Source organism: Dermacentor albipictus, chromosome 1 (genome assembly GCF_038994185.2).
Source record: "Dermacentor albipictus isolate Rhodes 1998 colony chromosome 1, USDA_Dalb.pri_finalv2, whole genome shotgun sequence".
Classification (NCBI taxonomy): domain Eukaryota; kingdom Metazoa; phylum Arthropoda; class Arachnida; order Ixodida; family Ixodidae; genus Dermacentor; species Dermacentor albipictus.
In genome coordinates this window covers 256,174,564-256,192,938 of record NC_091821.1, presented here as the reverse complement: position 1 = coordinate 256,192,938, position 18,375 = coordinate 256,174,564, and the positions used below count along the sequence as shown (strand labels likewise).

The 18,375-nt window shown below is 44.9% G+C and overlaps 1 long non-coding RNA gene across 1 annotated transcript in view; it reads right to left on the bottom strand.

The window, feature by feature from the left end:
- The window catches only part of LOC135900244 (uncharacterized), an 80,017-nt gene that overhangs the window by 28,324 nt on the left and 33,318 nt on the right, over nucleotides 1-18,375 (bottom strand). The window contains exon 2 of the long non-coding RNA XR_010563836.2: nucleotides 5,487-5,568. This is a non-coding gene — a long non-coding RNA (uncharacterized lncRNA). The remainder of the gene's footprint in view (nucleotides 1-5,486; nucleotides 5,569-18,375) is intronic.

The following is an 18,375-nucleotide window of genomic DNA, read 5'->3' as shown; positions in this document are numbered from 1 at the left end:
CGTATTTGGTAACCACAGCGATAGACACACACTTTGCGGAAGTAAACAGAGGAAAGGGACGTAGTGAGTTGGCCGCCCTTTTCAAGCTCTGCTTGAAAAATGCATGTGGCGAAGTATGACGCACCAAATAGTATATGCCAACCCAAATGAATCAGCGCGGTCATACTTGCGCGACATGCCATGGTGGCCTGCCACCAGGACATCATGAAGTTGCAGCGATTACAGTTTTCATTGGGTACTTGAGAATAAAAACGAGCACATCAGAGAGGTCCGAGGGATGTTTCTACGGTATAAGAACACATCGCTCTCGCACCTCCCCCCCCCCCCAAGTAACTAAATCACGAATATAAGCTTACGAATAGGGGCATCATAAGATCGAGCACTAGGGCGCTTGTTGATCTTGTTCAGGATGACGTCAGCGTTTCATTCAGCGTTTATTTCTGAGAAAATGAGTTGGAGTTACGTTTATTTGCATCACAATGGTGGGCGTAATCAGGCAAACATTGACAGCATTTCATTAGAGGGTGCCTGACTACTCTGTGGAGATTACGTTTAACAATGACAACAAACACAGAAAGCTTTGCTTACATCGATTCGCACATACGTGGGATCCGCATAATTTTGTGACTATCAATTTAGGTTCTTCAGAATGGCGCTCATTAGCGCAACATTTCCATCCACAGTGAGCATAAGCGGCTGTCGTATCCACAGTAGAATTGATTTAAATGGCTTTAATCCCATGGACATATCTTCGCCAACTTCCGTGGGAATGGAGTCGTCAAAATGGAATACAGGTGACAGTGAAATCAGGAGGTTGAGGAACGGCACGAAGGCGGAAGCTTGCGCATGACCTCAGGGATATAAAATGACTTTTTGAGCAGCTTGGCCAGGGGGCCATGCAATGGTTTCCACGTCTATTAAAAATCCTCCAAAATATTAAGAGGCCGACGAAAATGCGGGCATTTTGGGAAAGGTGAAACCGCTGGAAATTTCACGACAGCCTTAGCCTAAATATTGTCACGTGGTCGTGACGTTGAATAACACAGTAGCAGTACTGTGAACGACAAAACTAACTTTTATTGGGCGAACCTGTGCCCACAAAACAGGCTACACTTATAGCACAACGATAGCGGCGAACACGCTCGGCGATCGTCGAAAATATGATCAGCGGGTCAAGCGCGTCGGCTTCTTTAGAGCAGTCATCGAATGTTCCAGACTAATCGTTCGGACCCGCGTGCCTTCCACAAAGTTCTGCACCATTCGCGTCAGATGATGAAATCAGATAACATAACGTTCGGCGACAACAGACAGCGGATAGAAGCATCGATAACGTTCCAGAAACTTCGGATACATACAGGCGCGTCCCACGCTGTGCGATTACGTTTTTTAGGCTGCGAAACGTGGTTGCCCGATAAAGATAAGTATACGTGTCAATATAAAAGATGACTTAACATAAGAAACCATAACGTTGACAGGGTGGCCAAATTCTGGCACAAATAAATCGGCTGTTGAAGCAGTTAAGCTGAAACGCAAAAGTGCGAAATAAGGCGAGAATGTCGGCAAGTGTTAAAAAAAGGTCAAGTAAGTCCTGTGGCCGACGCCAGCGCTCGGCAGCTGTCAAACGACTGCGCGTGTTAGCGAGATGCCTGGTCGTCAGTAATTACAGTATGATTCAGGTCTGAAATATTGGACGCGGACTCCATCACATTGAATACAGTGCATTCTACGGTGTCATTCTTGGACAGATGGTACCCATTCTCCAGCAATGAGGATGGGAACAAATTGTCTCACGGGCCGGCCGTCACCTTCCTCCTACTGCCAACATTCCTTTCCCTCCATAGTTGCTTAGCTTTTATTGGGTTCGGCTGCTAATCACGAGGTCTCGGGATCGAATCCCATCCACGGCAGCCGTATTTCAATGGGTGTGAAATGCGAAAACCCGCGTACTTAGGGTTAGGCGCACGTTAAAAATCCCAAGTGGTCTAAATTATTCCCGAATCCTCCACTACGGCGTGCCTCATAATGAAATCGTGGTTTTGGCAAGTAAAACCGTATAATACGTTATGTAACATTCGTTGAGGATGTCCTGGGCAGTCGCACAACTCTTGAATTTGAATACAATTAAGTGTCAGGAGTTGCACGTGAGGTCCTTGAATATGTCATCATCATCATCATCATCATCATCAGCATCATCATCATCAGCCTGGTTACGCCCACTGCAGGGCAAAGACCTCTCCCATACTTCTCCAACAACCCCGGTCACCTACTAATTGTGGCCATGTCATCCCTGCAAACTTCTTAATCTCATCCGCCCACCTAACTTTCTGCCTCCCCCTGCTACAATTCCCTTCCCTTGGAATCCAGTCTGTGTATAATAGCTGTGTCTTACCAGTACTCACCTACGGGGCAGAAACTTGGAGGCTTACGAAAAGGATTCTACTTAAATTATGGACGAGGCAACGAGCTATTGAAAGAAGAATGATGGGTGTAACGTTAAGGGATAAGAAAAGAGCAAATTGGGTGAGGGAACAAACGCGAGTTAATGACATCTTAGTTGAAATCAAGAAAAAGAAATTGGCATGGGCAGGACATGTAATGAGGAGGGAAGATAACCGATGGTCATTAAGGGTTGAATATGTGGATAGCCTTTATGGCGTTCGATAGCTGCTAGTCTACATTGCGGCTATATAATAAAGGTGGAACGGCAACATGGTAGAAAATGTGGAGAACATACAAATCCCGCATATATTATTCCACAATAATTTTAAATAGCGTTCTTGCTTCACACACGTGGATAGCCGCCATAGGAGACTACTTTGGAAACTAACTGCAAGTACTGTATATGTCGTACCCAAGGGTGTACCTGGCCTGGTGGCCAGTAAATGTGACGTAATATTGCGAGCAGCTTCGGCCATAGCATGCTAACGGATGACGACACAGACTGAAGTGACTAGCGCAAGAGTGGACAATAGAGAGACGCTACAAGGACAAGCGCCCAGTTGGAAGTTTGCGCTTATCCTTGTCGCCTCTTTAGTGTCCCGTGTCCACTCTTGCGCTAGTCACTTTAGCATGGAATACCAACTAGCCCCCTCTCACACCCTGCGACGACACAGGGACAGTTTGCTCAACTCTTGTTTCGTGACTTTTGTGTCAAGGTGAAAAACCGACATATCCATGTATATGTCCCGATACTTAAGCACATCTAGATTTGCAGCTGCGTCGATAGCCCATGAGTGCGCATTGCCAAGTCGCTAGTGAAATAATTGTGTGCACCTTAACGAATTCGATAAGGGAAAATCAAAATCCATCCACGACGGCGTCTCTAGTTAGGCGCGGTGCGATGTTCGGACGTTAACAATGTATGCCGATTGAAGAAAGGCTGCCCCGATGTGCTTCTGACGGTTAGGCTATCTTCTTTACTCCGTAGAATGAAAAAAAAAGAAAAAGAAAAGGAAAAGAGAAAAAAAAAGAACCGAATCAAAAGCCCAGAATCAACAATTGCTCGTCGCGAGTAAACGCTGGATGACGAGCAATTTCCAGGCGACGAGCGAATACGCTTGATCAAGAACACTGATAACGCCGGCGGGACAAGCATTGTGGCGAAGTTCAATGCACAGGGATAGCTTTTACTTTTTTTTATTTTTGTTTGGTTGACGTCATCACGCGTCACCGCGGGAAGTTTGAAAAGTTTAAGGTGAGTACGCCACGTGGTGGCATTCACGCGAACTAAACCCTCGTGTCCAGAAAAGCTGGATACGAAGCGTATGCGTCTAGTTCAGACTGCGAACGTAAAGGTACCAACGTGCGCAATTCTCGCAAAAATCGTGGGTGAGAGTGTTAAAGGGTCGGCAACATTTACGACTGTTATGTTACGACCGTTGCGTCACAGCCAATGACCGATAAGCTTTCGGCTTTCAACAACCGGTGACGACACTTCCGTCCTCCCGTCTGCAGACAGCTCCGGGCGCGGGAAGTGCTATTCCGCCATTCCGTGCGCACGATTGGCTGTGTTCGTGAAAATTTTTGCAGTGCGCCTTGCGAGACTGTTTTCAGTTCATCTGGCTTATCCGCCGAGGAAATCGATGGCCGCAGATGCGTGCTCCGAACTTCGATGAGTGGTCTCATTAGGTTTTCAAGGAAGCGGAACTGCTGGGGCGACATGCGCATGATGTTATGAAACATCGCAGCGTCACCAACTCGGAGCTTGGCGAAAAGGTTGTGAAAATCGCCGTCCACGGCCCTGTCGAGAAATACTTGCCGCACCCAAACCCTTCTGCGTCGCCTTCGTCGTCTTTGGGCGATTGAATACATGACTATAAGTTTGTTTTAAACGTGAATTTCTTCGATCTCGGCCAGCGCTCGCATGTTGGCAATAGCCATATTGGACCGCTGGTGACGTCGATTCTGCAGCTCCACATTTGATTGGCCTGTTGTAAAAGCCGTAATTTAAGCAGCAGTAAATGTGAACAAAGGTGCCGGCTTAACTGCCGTAACGTTTTTTACAGCCTTTACGTTCGATACGCCAAAAGAGCTGTTACGCGCGTTACGACCGTAGTGTGAACATAGCATATGTTGTCACGGATTCAATAGCGAAAGAGCGTTATCAGATTGCGCGCGTGAAGCGAATACTGGCCTACATTCTCATCACATTTGAGGACTCGAGATTGCGCTGCAATGTACTACGAGCCTTCCAATCTGATGAACCGATGCCTTGATTCGTAGATCAGACTCAGAGGAGGCGCTAGTTGGCGCGCAGCCACCGTTGTGCTTTGAGTGTTTTTTTTTTTTCAGCGCAAGCTCACCTTTTAATGAGTTATATTCGTGACTCACTCTTTTTGAACTGTTTTGATCTTCACATCACTACAACGTGACAGTGTAGACGTGCTACATCTTCATTGAGTAAATACTGGGAAATGGACTAGGACTTTTGCTGGGGGTGTGCGGTTACACATTTAACGCAAACATTTATTTTTCATAACTAACTTTTTAATTTAGGAGGTTGTAAGAGACAGCAACCTTATATTAACAGGAGGTGTTAATGATACAGAAAATTTAAATGCTTAGTAGTCGGCTTTAACCTTATGGTAAGGAATTTCAATAAAGATATCCTTATGATAATTAAAAGCCTATTCGCTTGGCAACGTTTCATCTGAGTTCCCCATTTGCAAGTTGATACCAACGTGAAGGTGGTTCGTATCGTGGGCCCCCGACATATGTCCAAACGTCAAACAAAGGATTATTCCGAATATTTCATTTCAAGAAGGCGTGTTACCTTCCTGCCCTTCACTCCTGTTCGCAAACACCTATCAGACGAAAGCGCTGCGTGAAGAGCGTCGTTAGTCCAAGCGCACGAGCTACCGTAACTCATCTCGCCTATATCGCTCTCATTCAGGCTTAGATAAGATATGCACATTTTAAGCCGACTTATCGTGAATCCAAAAAGAGTTGCCCGCGAACAGTGCAGCTAGCTTTTTTTCATTTCGTACCTTGTCCTAGCGGTTACCGGTAGCTCACGGAGCAGAGCGCTGAGTGTGGATGTGGCCGAGAAGGCGCTCTTTACTGACTTTACTGAAACGAGAAAAAAAAAATACAACGATCGGTCTCATTTTTGTCCAGCGTTTCTGTTTCAACCGAAAAGAGTCAGTGAACGCAAATTGGCAATAAAGCTAAAAGGCGACCATCTGCACGAAGCCGCAAGCCTACATGCGCTCCAATGAGAGTAGCCTGCCAAAGTTAAGGTCATGTGTTAGCTAGCGGCTCAAGCAATCTTAACCTTTCTTTCCGTTCCTGCGTCCGATCTGCCTGCGTCTGCGACGAAAACGAGAAGCGGGAAGGCAGGTAAAGCCAAAGTGGTGGGCTCAGGCGGATCTACCGGGGGAGGGCAAGGGGGGCACTTGCCTCCTCCCCCCACTCTCATGACTAGGGAGGCAAAGTAGGTCATTTGCCCCCCTCCCCCCTTTTGAAACCCGGGAATATATGCAACTAGAGTTCCAACCAAGATCATGCGGGTCTACAGAAATGGCTTGAGGCACTGATAATGGGGTCTAGTCTCTCCACCGGCTGCACATGTAGTCTCGGCCACATTGGTTCTTCAGCGCACTCATCACTGGTATTTATATAGCACAATGAGTCTACTCGGTAACAGTTCATAAATTTCCCCACCTCTGCAAGTCTGCAGTAGTCTTTCAAGTCTTGATCTACACACGGATTCGGGCTACATGGTCTGTAACTAGTGCAATTGAACCTCAATAGTGCAATTGAGGTTCCCAGAACTTTCAAGACTGCTTTCCTTTATTTGGTCGTGAAGGCTGTTCTTGCGGTGAAACTGAGGCAGCACGAAGCGTTCGCCTTCTCGCTGCCGGCGGTTTTCATCACGTCAGTGTTGTGACAGCGAGTGCTCGTGGCCATCGAGTGAGATGTGTTTATATTTGCCTGTACGTGAGTGACAACATGCTTGTCATAGGGGCATTTACCGGTTCGGTGAGAGGTGTGTCCATCTCCCCACAGTCGGAATTGAAAAGGAAAAGTTGGCCATTTATTCGCCGCCTATACTCGCACACACTTGTTAAAGTGGGCTCTGTCGGCTGCACACTGCACATAAATACAACACAACAACTCCTGAGGCGAAGTTTTCTCTCAGAATTGGGCTCACATAGGTACGATTTATTTATTACGTATCCCCTGCTTTCGGGTCTCGCCTCCACGTGCTGTAGCAAATGACGCTGCACCGGCCGTGCTAAGCAGCCAAGGGTTAACCCGCACTTTGCGGTGCGAGACGCCTGCCGGACGTGCCTTGCAAGCCCGCATTGCCGAGAAAGCTATCGCTAGGCTGTCCAAAACAAGTTTAATCTGCCATCACTTGCTCCATTCGGTGTCTGTTGGGGCCGTCCAACCTAACCATCCTTGAAAACACAAAATCAAATCTGCTTTATTGATTTACCGGTATTTTACCAGTGTTGCGATTTTAGCAATTTTTACGTTAGATTTTGTTACTTCTTTCTCTGTTTACGGCAAAGTTTGCTATCAAGTAAACAGTGACATTTTTAGGGGCTTCAATGAACAGTTGGCGGTACTTTATCGACTTATAAGTTAGAAAGATTGTTTGGAAAATGGCCTTCAAGAATGCGCTTTGATATTCAAAAGCCACATGAAAGTGGCCGAAACTCGCTGTACGATGCCTAGGCTCCTTGACCATGATGAACCAATGGTTCCCTTCACATTGGTAGCCTTCACATTGTGAAAGTGCTTCGCCGCACAATGGTCACCACAACCTTGAGGTTGTGGTCATAAAGTTGAAGTTTATTTATTTACAAAACCTATTGAATGTACATATATCAGAATGTGGCTTTGGCACGTAATACCCCATAATTAAATTTTTTTAATGTACATTTAACTGAATATTACAAAACCTACGCGATCCCGCCGCGTATAAACGCTGCGGGTCCAGCGGTGTCACTAAATCCATTCGGTTGATAGACGCTTGGCAAGCGTGTCAGAGAACTAATTTACCAAAACCAAGTGGAATAAATTTTCTGTTCAGATTTAGAACAGAGCATATGAATAAGACATATCGACTGTGTAAAAGCGTAAATATTAGAGCGGCTTAGCTCGTTCACGCGCGCCAGAACAAATCACTTTCTTTTCTCGCGCCTTTAGGACCAATCAGTACTTCACGGCAGCTTTCAACTATATCAAGGGCGAAAATATGTCATCTAACCAGTACAAAGCTCGGGTAATTGTCATTGCCATGTTAACAACATGCGGCCAAGCGCGTTCCACAGAATCTAGTTCTGCTGCCCCAAATGTAGACAAGCACTAAAATTTAGGGATAATATGCAGACTAAATGTACTTTCACGCTAAGAAATCTACGTTTCCTGAGTTCTTTTGAATGATGCTGTATTTGTAACCTTCGAATCTGAAGATAATGAAAAACTTAAGCTGTCATAATCCAGTATGTAAATATTAGAGGTAGACGATCGAATATCGACTTTTCCAAATACGAATCGAATGCGAATAATAAGTATCGAATATCGAATCGACAAACGCAGACGCACATATTTACAGCAGGAATATTTGTTTCAGTATAATTAGGAACATGCTTGAACTGAATAGACAGTCAGCAATCAAGCACAATTAAGATCGCTTTAAACACAAGGTCACAACAGTCATAAAAAGAATACACGAATAGCCGCTTGACACCTTTGAGCATGGTGGCAAACAAGCTTTCCAAGAATGACAGACATATGGAGCTGACCAACTTTTCAAAAACGCATAACGAATAGTTGTTGAAAAAATATCAGAAGCTATGGAAAATAAAATAAAACGCTAAGCAGGTATTTGTGTGCTCTAGAAAGAATACAGAGTCTTTTACAAGAAAAAACATCACTGGTTGTAACGAAAGAGATAAAACTCCTACATGTCTAGGATGAAAGAAATACTAATTAGTAGGCCATAAGCACAATATAGCCAGGTGTCAAGTATTGGACGAAAAGAAAGGTAACCGAGGAGCCCGGTTTTGTAACAACACTCTCACGTATTTTTAGAACCATAAGAAAACTACAGATAATGAAGAAACGGAAATCATAGGATAAATCATGTGTAGCTCCTAATTAAAGCGCAAAAAAAGATAATGAGAAATGGAGGAAAACACAAATTTGGGGGGTGGGGCTGACGGTTAGAGCTGAATCCACAACCTCTGCATTGCAGTGCAACGCGCACGTAATGCGCGCGTTGCACTACAAATTGTGCTTCGGCGACGACGGCAGTTCCTAGGTCCATGCAGTCTTGGGGAATTTATGTATGCAAGCAAGATCTAACCCAAGGAGTGTTAACCACGCAAAACGTCCACCGCAAAACCGAAAAAAAATAAATTGTGGGGTTTTACGTGCCAAAACCACGATCTGATTATAAAGCACGCCGCTCCTTCCCACCCGGAAGGAGCCGGGTGAGAGGGAGGTTAGGGACGCCGCTAACCCGACCTTCGCTCCCCTTGGAAGGAACCCTCTGTGTCGGGCTTTGTGGTAAAGCATGCGAAAAACGAATATGTGCTGCAGAAATCAAAGGAAACATTATATGCTGGGTAGTACAGCTGCCGTTGTTGGCGTGGGGCGTCAATGCGGACAGAGTAGCGGCGGCACGAACTGCGAAGACCACTTACCAATATATATATATATATATATATATATATATATATATATATATATATATATATATATATATATATATATATATATATATATATATATATATAGAGAGAGAGAGAGAGAGAGAGAGAGAGAGAGAGGGAGAGTTGATTTGCCTCCCCCCCACTCGAAAAATAGTTGGTACGACACTGGTGATCGGGGGATCCCGATGCTTTGTTTGTGAAGACAGCTTTCTGTGCTTTCTTGTGACGGCGAAGCTCAGTATGAGGCGGCGGCCTGACGACAACGGTGGCCGTCTGCGTAACAGAATAAGCGGGCGTGCAAGGTCACACCTACAGCCGAAAGTATATTCAGAGGAAATATAGGGCGCTATAACTTAAAACTACTCCAAACTTTTCTATTCTATTTCTGCAATCATGCGTCTGCGATTAGTCAAAAACACATTTGGACCACCCCCATTTCACCTGTCTGTCACGCGACGCATGATATGACCAAACAAAAGAAAAAATGGTTATTTCTGATTCGACGCCTCTTCGCCATTAGCCCTCGGCTATTGGTCAAACGTTTTCGGGCTGCGCCCACTTTACCTACCTCTCACGCGACGTCACAAAACCGCGAAAACTAACCGCGTCAAGGTGACGTGTACGCGTAAACATACATTAGCATGCCGAACAAAATTGAATTTTCTTCCGAACAGCCACAGGCTGCCCCATTTCGAAAGAAATAAAAAATGGCTTTGGCGATCGCTCAGACACTGGCTACTCGCAGCTGTCGGAGAGCATGGGTTTATTTGCTTCTAATAAAACTTTTTGCGTGACCGTACAACGTTTTGGAGCACTTTATGAACTTTTACGACCTCGATCTGCCAACTCTTCTTTGCTGAGGATCTGTTTTAGCATCATTCTTAACCTCCCGTTGCGTGCCACCGGGATTGTCGACGAGCCACCGCAAGCAAAGTAAGGGAAAGCGGACCAATCGCAGACGCCGGCACCACCCTCTTCATCCGGTTATCGGTTTTCAGTGCAGTGGCTCGGCCCTATCGAATCTCTCTCCACTTGAGCGTGCTCCTCGCCTCTTGTGAACCAATTAGATAAGACAAGCCGCTCAGTGTAGGCAGCGTTATTCGTTTTTGAAGCAAACAAAGGTTACCTCCTATGAACGAAGAGATAGTTTGATTGGTCTGTTCAGACAACCCTGCGGGTGACCGCCCGATACTTGCGCTGGCGGTTACGCAAATTCGACGTCAGGAGATTGGAATGAAAACATATTGGAACAGTTTTACGTTAAAGGGCCTATAGTATGCTTTTGTCGACAAAGAAAAAAAGTGATGAATAACGAGCGATGTTGTAGAGTGAGGCTGTAGACCAATAATGTCGCCAAAAACAGGACCACGCTCATATCCAGCTTATTAGTGGAAATGTACATCGACAGCATGTGAACTAGCGTGTAATTGATACTTCATTATGGTAGTGGCGTGTTTGTGTTGTGTCTAGCATGAGCTAGCAGTGTAAGAGATGACACTGGAGAGAAAGCGGTGAGCGAAGTTCGCGAAAAGTACTTGAGGATAGCCACGTTGAACGTCAACGCCGTGTTGAAAAAAAACCTGCAACTTCAGTTGCTCAGGCCGCCGGAAAGGCTTGAGTGGTAGCATAACGTTGGGCATGTTTGGTAACCACAGCGATAGACACACACTTTGCGGGAATAAACAGAGGAAAGGGGCCCAGTGAGTTGGACGGCCCTTTCGAGCTCTGGCATTGTTCGAAAAGTGAATGTGGCGGGGGCGCAAGAAACTCGTTTGGACCTTTCCATCGCATCACGTGTGCACAGTGCCCTTTGGAGCTCCCTGCGCGTCGTCACATTAGCCTCTCGACAGCTGTAATTATCTGTGATCCCTCGCAAAAAGCATTACGGAAACTGCAGCGCTTACCCTTATCCTAACATGCAAGTCCTGAAGAGAGGTAGATAGAATGGTAGAGAGGGGACAGGGCGAAGAGGCGGAGAATGGGCAGAACCGGGCCATTCGCGAAACGAGTGAATAACAGCCTTGCCATTCTTCGCTCGCCATTCTCATACAGAGGGAAAGATGGAACAGGGAAAAGGCGATAGGAGAAGATAACGAAACTCTACAACTATAGATTCGACAGCGGTTGCGGTCAAACTTAAGGCACGGTACTGTACGTTTCTGCTATTTCGAAAAAGTAAACACCATGCTAATTTGTGAAGTAGCAACTGACGCAGGGCGCGCAGACGCAAAGCCGCAAAAAATTACCGTAGGGTATTGGTGGCAATACTGAAATGGCCGCACGTCAAATCAACACTTCTTTGCCTGCCGCAGTAGCTTGACGGCTAAGGCACTGCTCGAGGTCGCGGGTTCAATCCCCGCCACGGGAGCCGGATTTTGACGGGAGCGAAATACAAAAACGGTCGGGCACTTTGATTTAGGAGCACGTCAATGAACACCAAGGTATCAAAGTTAATCCGCAGTACACCACTACGGCGTGCCTCATAATCCGATAGTGGTTTTGCACGTATAGCACCATAATTGTGCCAACACATCTGCCGCGATGCGATGTACCATGTGAAGCAATGACAATGCTCAACCCTCTCACAGGTTACAAACAATGGCGCACAACAACGCCTCAAACAAACACAGCTCGCTGTATGTTGTATGCTACGCAGACAAAGAGCAGTAGTGCACACAAGGTAACATTTGCCATCAATTCACTACTCTTGTATTGCACTATACTATGGAGAAATCATACATTCGCAGTCAGCATTACCGCTAATTAACGTCAATCAAATCAAACAACACAGAAAGCTTCGCTTACATCGATTTGTACACTGCGTAGGATCCACATAATTTTCAGACTGAATTTACATGCTTAAGAATGGCTCTCATTAATGCAATATTTTCATTCGCAGTGAGTAAAAGCGGCTGCCGTGTCCACGGTGGAATTGATTTAAACGGCTTCAATCCCACGGCTATTACATCATTTCCAGCTTCCGTGGGATCGTAGTAATCAAAATGGGATACAAGTGACATTGAAATCAGGAGGTTGATGAACGGTAAGGCAGAAGCTTTCACAAAACCTCAGGAAAATGAAATGAATTTTTGAGCAGCGTGGTCAGGGGGCCTGCTATGGTTTCAACGTCTATTAAAATTCGTCCAAATTATGAACAGAGGCCGACAAAAATGCGGACATTTTGGGAAAGGTGAAACCGCTGAAAATCTCAGGACAAGATTAGCTTAAATATAAAAGTTGACCTAGAAATAAAAAAGCATAACGTTGACAGGGTGGCCAAATTATGGCACAAATAAATTAGCTGTTGAAGCAGTTCAGCTGAAACCCGATGATGCTAAATTAGGCCAGAATGTCGGCAAGTGTTGAAAAGAGGTCAAGTAGGTCCTGCGGCCGACGCCAGCGCTCGGCAGCTGTCAGCCAACTGCCCGTATAAGCGAGATGCCTTGCTGTCAGTCGTTACAGGGTGATATGGGTCTGAAATTTTGGACCCGGAATGCATCACATTAAATACAGGGCACTCTACGGTGTCATTCTTCGACGGCTGGTACCGATTCTCTAGCAGTGAGGATGGGAACAAATTATCTAACGTGCCGACTGTCACCTTCCTTGAACTGCCAACATTCCTTACCCGCCGTAGTTGCTTAGTGGCTATGGGGTTCGGCTGCTAAGCACGAGGTCGCGGGATCAAATCTTAGCCACGGCCACCCTATTTCGATGGGTGTGAAATGCGAAAACACCCGTGTACTTAGGTTCAGCCACACGTTAAAGAGCCGCAACTGGCCCAAGTTATTCCGGAATCCCCCACTACGGCGTGCCTCATAATGATATCGTGGTTCTGGCACGTAAAACCACATAACTTATGTAACATTCGTTAAGGATGTCCTTGGCAATCGCACAACTCTTGAATACAAGTTAGTGTCAGGAGCTGTGCGCGAGGTCTTTCAGTATGTGAGTATAGCCTTTATGGCGTTCGATACTTGCTAGTCTACATTGTGGCTATATTATAAAGGCGGAATGGCAACATGGTAGACAATATGAATAACATACAAATCCCGCATATACTACTGCATAATAATTCTAAATAGCGGTCTTCCTTCCCGCACGTGGATAATCGTGACAGCACACTACTTTGGGAACTAACTGCAAGTACTATATATGTCATACCCAAAGGCGTACCTGGCCGGGTGGCCAGTAAATGTGACGTTATATTGCGAGCAGCTTCGGCCATAGTATGCTAACGGACGACGACACAGACATGGTTTGCTGAATTCTTGTGTCGTGCTTTTTGCATCAAGGTGCAAAACGAACATATCCATGTATATATCTTAATGCTTAAGCGCATCTCGATTTGCAGCTGCTACGGTATCCCATGAGGGCGGATAGCAAAGCCGCTAGGGAAATGACTAGGGGGCACCGTAACAAAATCGATAGGTGAAAGTCAAAAGCTATCCACGACGGCGTCTCTCGTAGACGCTGTGCGATATTCGGACGTTAAAATGTGTGCCGACTGAAGAAAGGCTGCCACGAAGTGCTTCTGACGGTTAGCCTAGCTTGTTTAGTCCGTAGCATCAAAATTAAAAAAAGAAGGGAAAAAAATTGAAATAAAGAAACGTATCAAATGCGCAGAATCAATCATCACTCGTCGCGACTAAACGCTTCTTAAGGTAAGTCATTTCCAGGCGACGACTGGCTACGCTTTATCAAGAACTGTGATAACGCTGGCGGGACACGCATTGTGGCGAAGTTGAATGCGCAGCGAGAGCTTTTAATTATTGTATTTTTGTTTTGTTGGCGTCATCACCGCGTCACCGCGGGAAGTTTGAAAAGATTAAGGCCAGTACGCCACGTGGTGGCACTCACGCGAACTAAACCCTCGTGTGCAGAAAAGCTGGATACGCTTAGTCTTTCGTTTTTTTTTTTCTAGGGGTGTAAACGAAAGAAATTATTCTTGAGTCTGATTTCTGAGAAAAACATGTTATGCTTATCTTATATTTCATACCTAAATGTAATGCCTTTCCCGACTCTACGTCCGCTCAACTAAGCAGCTTCTGTATTATAAACGGCTGCTTTTATTTATCCGGCGCACTATCAAGGACAATAATGAAGCAATTAAAGAAGAGGCATACCTCACATACACCTAGAGATATTTGTAGGGCTGCTGTGTTCGTTGAAGATAAGTGTGGTACCACATTAGGCACCCAATTTTAATGGGTTGCAGACATGGTGCGAGTGTCAAAAAACATCGGTTCGTTGCCTGAATCAAGTTAGTAGAGTTACAGGCTGCCAGAAAATGGGGCGTATATGTTGAATGACAGCTAGGAACTTGTTCAGCAGAGCCGATTAGCACCCGTGCGGTAATACTCTCAGGAAATGGTGCGCCTCCACGCAACAGCTACGACTCTCCAGCAGCACAATAATGTGGAATAAGAGCCCTCACTTGCATATGCCCCTCACCTTCGAGACGTCAAAAATGCTGTCGTGCGCTACGTTCGAGCGGAAACGCCTATTCGATAATTTTTAATAGTGAATTCTGCAGTCGAATACGATCTGAAAAGCAAATACCGTTAGATGAGGCTATATGTTTCTGCTTCATTTTACCTGCTGGCACGTTGAAGGAATTCGCCAGATAAGCCATGGAGATCGCATTGGTAAAGACTTCCCGGTCTCCCCGATTCAGTCTGCGTACATAGGCAATATCTTTTCCCTAACACGTCCAATAATTGCCTTGATTCCATTTATCGGAAAGGCGATTGGTCCACTTGGGGCTTGAGCAGCTTTTAAAAGAAACACACTTACTCTGGTAGGGAGTTTTTACTTTTTCAACCAGTTTGAAATATTTCATAATTTTTCTCTTACATATATGTCGTGAATATATACGTCTACGAACACTGAGATTTACCTAGAAGTGAATTGGTGATCTGCATCTTTTCATGCCACGCAGTTAATAATCCTGGTTTATTTCGCTATAATATTGTTACCTTTGATCATTGTCCCTGATCACTATTCCACCAACAAGAAACGCGCGTCAAATGACACGACAGCAATAAATTTTCTTACGTAGCTTTATGCTGCAGATAGGCGGCTTCTGTCGCAAAAACGGCGTGGTACTTTTAGAGAACAGTGTTAAAAGTAGCAGTTCACTTTTTTTTCCCTTTATTTACCCTAAAGGCCCAGCTTGGGCATTACATAGGGGGGGGGGGGGGGGAGAGAACAGTTGATATACAAAGGTATAAGGCAACGTGCATGTAAGTCGAATATCCTTACACGAAGTCGTACATGCTATGCAATCTTTACATCACTTCTCATTCGACAACATCATATGCCGGTAATTCTTACATTATACAAACAATAATCTTGACATCTGAAAAAATACCAGAAAAAAATGTTGATGTTTCTAATTTCCTAATGGTTCATTAAGTGCTTGTTTGAATATAATATGGTCAGTTATTTAGGCTATATTACTTGGGAGATGATTCCATTCCGAAATGGCTAAGTGCAGACATGAAAGCTGCAATAGTTTAGTACGTGCAAATGGTTGTTCGACCTTAAATTTGTGATCAATTTGTGGGAATTTTCTTTTGGCTGGTAAGATGTGTGCCTGAGAGAATATATTTGGGTGAACAAAAAGCTGATGGGCGAAAGTTAACCGAGAAATCTTTCTTCTAGTCTGCAATGAGATGAGTCTTAGGTCATATATTATTTTGGGGATGCTTGAATGCTGTGAATAGTTGCCTGTAATAAATCGCGCTGCCTTGTTCTGAAAAGATTCTAATTTGTTAATAAGATGCGTTTGGTGCGGGTTCCCTATAAATGAGGCATACTCAAGCTTTGAACGAAGTACGGTGGTATATGCAAGAAGCTTGGAATCACTATTAGCCTGGCGAAGCGTTCGACGAATGAAGCCAATATATTTGCATGCAGCGGAAACAATACAACCCACATGAATATGCCAAGACAAAGTCGGAGAAAGATGAACACCTAGATATTGAAATGATTCTGCAGTGTCTAGAGCCTCACCATTACGCAAGTATGTGTGTTCCGTAATTTCACAGCAAGTAGTAAATCTCATAAGTTTAGTTTTTGAGGTATTTACACTCATTTGCCAGTCTGAGCACTATCTTCCAATCCTGTTCAAGTCATTTTGTAATTTATCACAGTCAGCCTTACATTTTAATGGCCGATACAGAACGCAGTCGTCGGCATATAACCGGATTTCCGAGTCTATACCCTGATGAATATAATTTATATAAATTAAATATAGAGTGGGTCCCAAAACGGAACCTTCAGGCACACCAGACTGAACAGGTTGAAATGACGAACGGACATAATTAATTACGACAGCTTGTCGTCTGTTACTTAAATATTCTTTAACCCTGTTTATTACTTTTCCGTCAAATTTACAGCTTCATTTCAAATATGAGGCGGTTATGAGCCACACGGTCAAAGGCTTTAGCAAAATCTATAAATATGGCGTCAGTTTGTGTAAGTTCGTGAAGGTTAAGGTGAATGTCTGTAGTTAGTTCAAGAAGCTGGGATTCACATGACCGGCCTCGTTGAAAACCATGCTGGTTTGCAAATAGAATGTTGTTGCTAGCTATGTATTGCATGATTTGAGAAGATAACACGTGTTCAAAAAGTTTGCATACAGCAGACGTAAGGGATGTAGGCCTATACTTGTTTAGCTTGTTTTTGTCGCCGGTTTTATATATTGGTATCACATGGGCCAATTTCCAGTCGTCTGGAATTTCGGCGTATCGAGAGACTGCTGAAACAATAGTGTAAGTATAAGAGCAGAATTGTGCTTTGTCATTTTTAGTAGCTCAGTACAAATACCGTCAGGACCAGGACTAGAAAACGATGGAAAACGCTGAATAGCTTTCACAATACCGTCACTTGTCACAGTAATACATCCATAAATGGAGAACTATCAGAAAACTGTGTTGACATATCTAGGGGCTTTTCGTCATTAAATACACTACAAAAGAATAAATTAAGCCGATCAGCAGCATCCATGACAGCAACTGCAGCACCAGACTCAGTGTCAAAAACAGATAACTCTTTTTTAGGCTAAAACTACAATTGGTACCGGATGACACGAGTCAAGGGTGCACCAAAGCAAGTAAAAGCATAAAAAAATTTACTGCACAGGCTTTCTGCGAGAAAAACTGGGCGTCCGCCAGCGTGCGCGCAACGAACCCGCGCTCGCTAGCAGACGACGCACTTGACTACGACAGCAAAATTGAAGACGTCATGTTGTATAACCCATGCCTCAAATATATGTACGTAGCAAAAATGTGTCAAAATAAATTCGCAGGTAGAATAAACCACCATTATCAGAGCGCACGCGCGCAATCGCTCTCGGCACGCGCAGCGAAATTATGTTGAATATGTCGCGAAGCGCGTCTCCGCCCCAATCCAGTTTGCTCGCGACGCAGTCGTACAATTTTTCCACAAGCGGCGCCTCAGCGGGAGAGCGACGGTCGGCACGCTCGACCATTGTCTAGTACACTCTAGTATTACGAAACTTTGACGTCAAAGATGCAGTGACTTTTCTAAAGTCATACATCGCACCATAAAACGAGAAAACCCAAATCAACACACTATCAGATAAGTTGACAGAGCGCGCAGCGAATTCCGATGAGACGAAGTGTTGTGGTGGTTCATTTGTGCCGTCAGGTCTTAGAAAAGAATAACAACATTTTTTTTTCACCTGCGCCAAATCATCCATGTCGAGACACCGAAGCCAGCAAAGATTACTACGTTCTTATTTATTTTTTTAATTTGACTTTTATTCTTGAGGGCACATAGAGCCTCTTGAATTTTCTTGTTCTCGCTACCCGCGGGCTGCCAGAGCCAGCCAGAGTGCATGCGTTTTTCTCGTGTTGCACCGACCACCGCGCGGCGCATTTCGGTGCGCGTTCGTTTTTCTCGGGTTGAGTGGGTTTTGGCCCGGCAGAGCTTTGGACGCTTTCTGGCTAGCAGACGAGAAAAGGAAACAATGGTCGCTCGCCACCATCACTGTGGGGACTCGACGGATTGCAACGCGTTCGCTTGAGGGCATCACCTTCACTTCAATATTATCACAACCTCTCTGGAAAGTCTTTTGTCTTGCCGGTGTAGGATACCAAGCAGTACGCGTATGATTCTGTGTGGACCAAGTGCCTCACGTGTTCTTAGATATTCCTTCAGTAGCCGCATTAGATGCTCA